At 33.5% G+C, this 7,671-nt stretch overlaps 1 long non-coding RNA gene across 1 annotated transcript; it reads left to right on the top strand.

Moving 5' to 3' along the window:
• Nucleotides 1–4,162: 4,162 nt before the first annotated feature.
• On the top strand, nt 4,163–6,891 carry LOC131618320 (uncharacterized). The gene is made up of 5 exons (XR_009288801.1): nt 4,163–4,367; nt 5,577–5,726; nt 5,821–5,881; nt 5,980–6,014; nt 6,634–6,891. It is a non-coding gene; the product is annotated as an uncharacterized LOC131618320 (long non-coding RNA).
• The last annotated feature ends 780 nt before the right edge of the window (nt 6,892–7,671 follow it).

Here is a 7,671-nt window from a genome sequence, read left to right as displayed (position 1 = left end):
GATAAGTGCTACGAAACAATAACGAAAATAACGACATTTTTGCACTTATCAATAGTCTGGACTTTTTTATCTTTTTTATAATCTTAGTCATAAAATAAAAAAGATTATTTCTGGCATATTCTTTGAGTCGGGACGGTGAGAACGAAAAATCAATTCCAGGAAGAAAATTCCTAGTCGTAAAGTCATGGGCTGGTAGTCGTTTGACCATGAGAATTAAAGGAAAGGTGTGTGTGTGTGTGTGTGTGTGTGTGTGTGTGTGTGTGTGTGTGTGTGTGTGTGTGTGTGTGTGTGTGTGTCCGTGATGGTCAAGATGGCTGTCATAGGGTTGGAAAGTAAATCAGGAATCAAATTTTGATTTCCTTTTATATGTTTTACAATAAAATTAAATCTAGAAAACTAATCTTTGAGATGGAGGGTTTGAGGATCTAGAGGCATTTTATTTTTAAACTCGAGAATCCTAAAAAAAAAAAAAGGAATTATCTATTGGAACTTCAAACTGATAACCCCTCAGGTGGAAAACAAATTTTTGGATACCCAATTTAACTGCAAGTGTTTCCTTGTAGATGGTTTGATAATGTTTTTTAGCTTCTTTGAATTGACCACTAGCATGACCGCAATAATACTTTATTCGCTCAATTTATTCTATCAGGACTGCTCCCCAGTAAAGATCACTGGCATCTGTTTGTAAGATTCTCTTTATATTTCCTAGAATTTTCAGGGCAGGTGGAGTTTTTCAGGGTTTTGGCAGCTTCAGTATGCTTTGTTTCCCATGGTGGAGAATTTTTCATGAGTAATTGTGACACTAGACCTGTGTATTTTGCAAGCTTTGTCATGAAGTTCTTAATATAATTAATTATACCAAGAAATTGCTGGATTTGTTTAACGGTGAGATTTTCATCATGAGAGCTTAGCAATTCTTAAGCAATATGAGGCTAAGGTTGATATTTCCCTCAGGAGAAATGCATTCATAAAAAATTGATTAATGATGAGTAGATGATATAACATGAGCATCCTCCATCAATCAGAATTTGTGAGACGTATAATTTCCTTACAATAATCGTGATTAACAATGGGGGCGGTTTGTTGGAAATACCTCCAACGTTTTTGGAGTCTCAAAATTTTAGGCTTGGGTCGATTAGGAATGTCGGATATCGAGTTACCTCTGCCTTTGCAAACAACCATCATCTTGACAATCTTTCTCTTGACCGTCCCTTTGGAAGGGAGATTTGTTTGAGGTGCTCTGTTAGTGATGGCGGCAATATATGGGAGTTTGCCCTTGCTATTTTCTCAGATTTCATCGCTTGGATCAGACTCGGGAACCTTGATAAGTGGTTTTTATATAGTTTTTATCAGTTGTTTTGATTTGCTATTTCATCATTTTTATTCGCATTTCCCTTCATTTCTATGCTTTATGCTTTAGTTAGTTACTTTTGTCTATTTCAGGTTCAATTAAGTTTTTCGGACGATAAAAGGGAAAGGGTTGGAAGATATACAAAGAAACGCGTGAAGACCAAATTTTTCCAGTACTAAAATCAGAGCTCTGTTACGGGTGCCCGTAACACACGTTACGTCCCGTAATAGGCCTCTAACTTGGCCCCCCTTTTTGTGTTCTGCACCCAGTACAAATACCAGAGCTCTTACGGGTGCCCGTAATGGGCATTACAGCCCGTAATAGAGGTGCGTTGAAAGTTTCAATTTCTTTCCTTTTTCGTCAGGAGACAGCTATTTTGGGAATTTGAGGTATTTTGAGATTTCTCTTGATTGCTTTTTAAGTCTGAGATTTTTATATTTTGGGATATTTATCTATTTATTAAGGATTTTATTGCAAGAACAATCATCCAGCTTTTATCGTATATTATTTTTCAAGCTTTTATAAATTCAGGTTTTTCTTTGTTTTACTATTATTTATCATGCTTTCTTCTATCAAAGTTGTTATGTATGTTCTATTCCTCACCATGACTAAGTAGTCTGTTAGGGGCTAAAGGTCATGAGACCAAACTCATAGTTATTTGTATGATCGGCTTAAATATGATACGAGAATTAACACGTGTTTATTCTTAAAATTAGAGTTTTGTTTTATTCAACCCTTGTTACAAAAGTAAAAGAGTTCTCAGGTATTGATCGCGATCGAAAAGGATTTGTATCAATACCGAACAACAAGCTTTTAGACGACAAAGTTTGATGGCACGAAAGTGCTCAAACAAAGTTGAGAAACATCCCATCTTAATAGTTATACCAAAATAACTATCACTGACGAACGCTTCTGTGCGAGCGAAAGTCGACGAGCGTTCCGTTCTCCAGAGATAAGATAATGCGATGGCAAAAGCAGGCATTGTCCACATTAATTTATTTTCTATAATTCGCGTAGGAATTCTCGTATTAAAAGAAAACTGATCATACGGAGATACTTGAGTAAGGAAACATGACCCTAAGTCCTGTTTGTCTAATTATAATTCCAATTAAGCTATTTTTGAAAGTGATTTTGAAATAAGTTATTTTAGATCAAGTGCTTTTTTCATTTAAGTTTTCCCTTCTCCATTATTCGATTGCTTTAGCTTTACACCGATATGATAGAATTCGATAGTTAACCATTGGTTTTTGTGATTCGATAACTTTTTACTACTTTAACAATTATCGTACATTTGCGGCGTGTCAAACCCTTGTGGGGGACTTAGTCTCAGAAGACTCTTCTCGGTCTCGTTTACCTCCATTCACATATTCAGATAGCCGACCTTTCTTGATCAAAGATTTAGTCGCATCCTTGAGCTGAATGCAATACTCGGTGTTATGGCCATGACCCTTATGAAAGCGGGAATACTTTGATTTATCCGTCCAGGATAATTTACATACGATATTAGGAGGTCGGATTCCTGCTTTCTTGAACTTAGTATTATCACATTATTGGTAAATTTTCCCTAGGATTTGTTCAAAGGCTTATACTTGTCGTACTGATCATATATTCCTTTATCGACATCCTCTCTTTGCCTACTGGAATCCTTTCTCGGCGGGTGTTCGGAGCTAACATCGGTAGTTGAGGTTGGATTTATTGAAATGAGTGTTCAGCTTCTCCTCCAATGTGATGTATAGCTAACCTAGGTTTAACACCTCTTAAATTATTCTCATATTTTTCTTCCCCAACTCGATGCGGAAAGGATGATCGCGAAGGAGACCATTCTCGAAGATCCAGCATTGGAGGGACTCTTCAGTTCCTTCTACTTCTATTGAAATTTAAGTTAGTCAGTCGATATACGATCGCATTCTCTCTTTTGCCCTTTGTATGATTCTCCCAAGGGCGACTACCAATTATCTTCTTCGAGCAGTGAAATAAACAGTAAGTTGATTGCAAAAATTTGTCCATGATTCGATGCAGCCTTCAGGAGGACTGTTGGACCACAATCTGGTCGGTCCGATTAGCGTCAACGCTAAGTATTTTCATTTGGAGACATCGTCGATTCTGTAGTAATTGAGGCGATTGTTAAGAAGTCACACATGTTCATCCACTACAAGAAAAATGAGTTTTACGACACATGAGTTGCGACAGTTGCCATAAAACCGCCCTTATTCCTAGACTGCGACAGTTGTCACAACAGTTAGAGCCAACCGTCGCAGATTTATACGCATGGTGAGTAACATAATTGCGACAGTTACCAAAAAACCGTCCTCTTTCCACACTCGCGACCGTTAGGACAAACTGTCGCGACTACTTTGGTCAATCATAATATTACTTTTTTAAGTCTTTTATTTTCTCATTTCATTGTTTTATTTTCCCATCTTTTCACTTTTATAAATTAATTATAATAATAATTAAAATAGTTATTATTAATTAATAATTATATTAACATTACTAGTATTTATAATATAATAGCTATATATATATATATATATATATATATATATATATATATATATATATATATATATATATATATATATATATATATATATATATATTCAATAAAAATAGAATTATAGCATACATATATATCTAAAAAACAACCATTTCCAAATAAATAATTAAAAAATGAAAATGAAAATTTCAATTCGCTCTTCAATTTTTTCAAATTGCGCGCTTCTTTCAATTATTTAGAACATTTATTTATATAATTTACTTATATAATATAATATAAAACTTAAATAAAATAATAAAACAATGAAAACAATATAGAATACCTAGTCATTCATTCTTCTCTTCCTCAGGAAAACAGAAGAAAACCTAGTTTGTTTTTTCTTCCTTGCGAAAATAAAAGAACAGAGGAGACCCTCAGGACATATATCATTACCAGCGGTCGTTGTAGAATCCCAGCCTAGCCAAATATGAAGATCATCGTGGCATATTTGTTGGCCGTTTTGGGAGGTAACACAAAACGGTATTCTCCATCACTAATTATCTCTTTCTTTAGATCTTTTTATTTCAGCTACTTGATTTAGGGTTTGTTGTTATTGGGTTTTCTTGTTTAGGTGGCGTTGTTATAAGTTTTGTATGTAGAAATCATGTTTAAGTCGTGGGTTTTTGTTTGAGATTTAATTTGTTGCTCTTTGCTTTCAGTCTCCTCACCCAAAAGGGAAAAAACTTCCAAGAACTTTTGGTTCCCTCAAAAGTCATACTTGAAAAATCAATGAGTTCTTTTGTGTACTTATATTTTTTTATGGCCAAATGAAGGTCGTCTCTCATATAATTAAAAGAAAAAGAACTGAGGGGGTGTTTGTGAGGTCAAGTGGCATATGAAATTGAGATTGAAACAAAGATATGCAATAATTTTAGGCCATGCCTTTTCTCAAGTGATTCAAACAAGGTTAATACTTGGGGTTTGGCTGACACTTGAATTCTCAAGTGATTCCTTTTTCTCCTTTTTGGAATGGTGTTGTTTCTATAGGTGAGATATCGTTTCGGTATTTGGTTTTGATCTATTTAATATTTGGTTTTGAAATTTTCACTTACACTTGATAATATGTTAAAATGTGAACCGTGCGCTTAATTTCCATGTTTGATCTTCTCCGGTTGGTTTTCTTAAAATATAGACATTGTTAGTATTGTTGAATATGGGAAGTAGATCTTTCTTGTAACACAAAGTAAAAAACGTTTGAAATGATTGTGGGGAAGTTGTTGTTATTTGGCATATTCATGAAGTTTGCTAGAAGTATGCACTCAATGTCCTCGTGGAAGTAATTGAAATAATTGATTTTTGATGATAATTGGGACTGTTTTAAACATGAATAATGCAGAATTTTAGTAGTGTAGTTGTTGGGACTGTTTTGAACATGAATAATGCAGAATAATGCAGAATTTTTTATGATAATTGGGACTGTTTTGAACATGAATAATGCAGAATTTTAGTAGTGTAGTTGTTGGGACTGTTTTGAACATGAATAATGCAGAATAATGCAGAATTTTTGATGATAATTGGGACTGTTTTGAACATGAATAATGCAGAATTTTTTATGATAATTGGGACTGTTTGGAACATGAACAAGAAAGTTTTAATTATTTCTTATCTTTAGTGAAATAAGTGTAATTTTCCATGTATTATAATATTCATTAGAATGTCTTATTTTGAATGTTTTCACCTTATACACAGAGGCTTGTATATATGCTAGAGCAGAAAACATATATGCCCACATTTTTGCAGTTGTTGGGTAGTATAGCACATACTACAATGCTTGTATTTGAAACTAGAGAGAGTGAAATTGAAGAATTTATAATAAACAAGATTCTGAAAAGTGATAGTGTAAGCCTTTTAATTCCTAAGTGTTTAATTCTTATCTATTGGATAAGTGTCAAAGTAATCAATTTCTATCTAAATGCATGTTTTATGTTTCCAGAAAGATGATCACAAAAAAGCTTCTTGGGATGATAAAAGTGATATTTGTATGTTGAAAGTAGGTACGAAGATAGTCTATTCCATGATAAAAGTGATATTTGTTATTGCAGCTTGTATATGATTTTCATATACTCACAATGTCTTAACTGTTACCATTCAGGTTTCGGGGATTCTTTTGGAAGGCTTCTAGAATAGGTGAGTCTTTCATAGATATAAACACTTGGCAGCTTTCTGTTATTGTAGCTTTTTGTCCAATCCTATAAACACTTTGACTACTTAAAATATGAAGATGTCTCTTCATTTTAATTGTGTATGGTATTTATTGCATTTTGATATAAACTTTGTAGATATTTTCATAACTGTAAACTGACCAAGCATTTAATCCCTTATATATTCCTTCACTCTATCCCTTGGCTGGCCATGCTTGTCTTGATATGTTATGTTTATTTCAATCCATGTTAAAGTATATTCCAGATAAATGCATGTAGCTTAATGGCCCTCTCGTATAACTAATAAACAACCCTTGTGTATGTCTTTTCTGCTAATGGTGATCATGATATTGACTGGACAAGCTTTATCTTTTTAAATAAATTTTATTTTATGTGTGATATCTCCCATAAATCATATTGTTATATCCTTCTTAAAATCACTGAAGATATTTCTTCATATATTTACTATCTATTTATATTAAATTAAAGAATACCTATACACATTGTGGATCATAGGCAAATCACTTTATATTATGCATTGCATGCTATTTGGTTTTATTATACTTTAGTTTTTTTGGTTAACAAGTTGTTTGTTTCTATATCAGGTACATGATTCTGTTTTTAATAATTAATGAAGAGTTTGAAAAAATATGTGCTGCCCAAAGTTGACTGCAATATTTCAAGTTACAAAAGTTTTTCCAGAGGATCCCGCCATGAACTATGTGCTGCTCTAGATTGACTGAAATGTTTCAAGTTACTCAAGTTTTGTAAGAGGATTTGAACATGAGCCATATTAAGTTATATCATGTTGCTATATTAAATCAGTATATTTTATTTTACCATGAAATTCTGAAATTTTGATATATGTTAAGTTATGTTTCGGGTTAATTCTGAATTTTAATGTACATTAAGTAATGTTTGATTTTGAGAAATGTTTCGGTTAAATAAGTTCATATATTAAATTTATTATCTATTTTAGAATTTATGTATGTGCAATCAATAAGATGTTTATTTTTTTAAAAAATTAATTCATTTAGCGGGGGTTTAAAACCTTTGTAGTTTGTTTAATAATTGAATCTATAAACACCAAAAAAAACACGACGGTTTGAAACCGTCGCAATTACAACCAAATAAAATTCCCAACGGTTTGAAACCGTTGCAACTACAATTGATAAAAGAATTCAAATTGAAATTCACAACGGTTTGTAACTGTCGTTACTTGCAATTTACGACGGTTCCATACCCGTCGCGATTGATAACGACCGTTGGAGTGACGGTTTTAACAACCGTCGCAATACCCCCTGCCGACACACGTTTCCGCGACAGTTAAATAACTGTCGCGCCTTGCGAATTGTGGCGGTTTGAACCGTCGTAACTTGCCAGAATCAACCGTCGCTATTTGCCAATTTTCTTGTAGTGATCAGGACCTCCTTTTCCATTGTATCCCCCCTAATTTAGGAGGCTTTTGCATTGATTTGGGGATTTTATTTCCAAGACTCGAGCACAAAGATGATGTTTAGGTTGTTTTTGATACAGTTGATGTTTATTACGGTTTGAGAAAGAAGCACAACTACCTCGGTCTTCACCCAAACTTTAGGGAGGGTAGTTACGTTTCCTGCATTTAGTGCATTCTTTTGACTTAT

This window comes from Vicia villosa, linkage group LG7, assembly GCF_029867415.1.
Source record: "Vicia villosa cultivar HV-30 ecotype Madison, WI linkage group LG7, Vvil1.0, whole genome shotgun sequence".
Classification (NCBI taxonomy): domain Eukaryota; kingdom Viridiplantae; phylum Streptophyta; class Magnoliopsida; order Fabales; family Fabaceae; genus Vicia; species Vicia villosa.
This window is presented reverse-complemented; position numbering and strand designations above follow the sequence as displayed.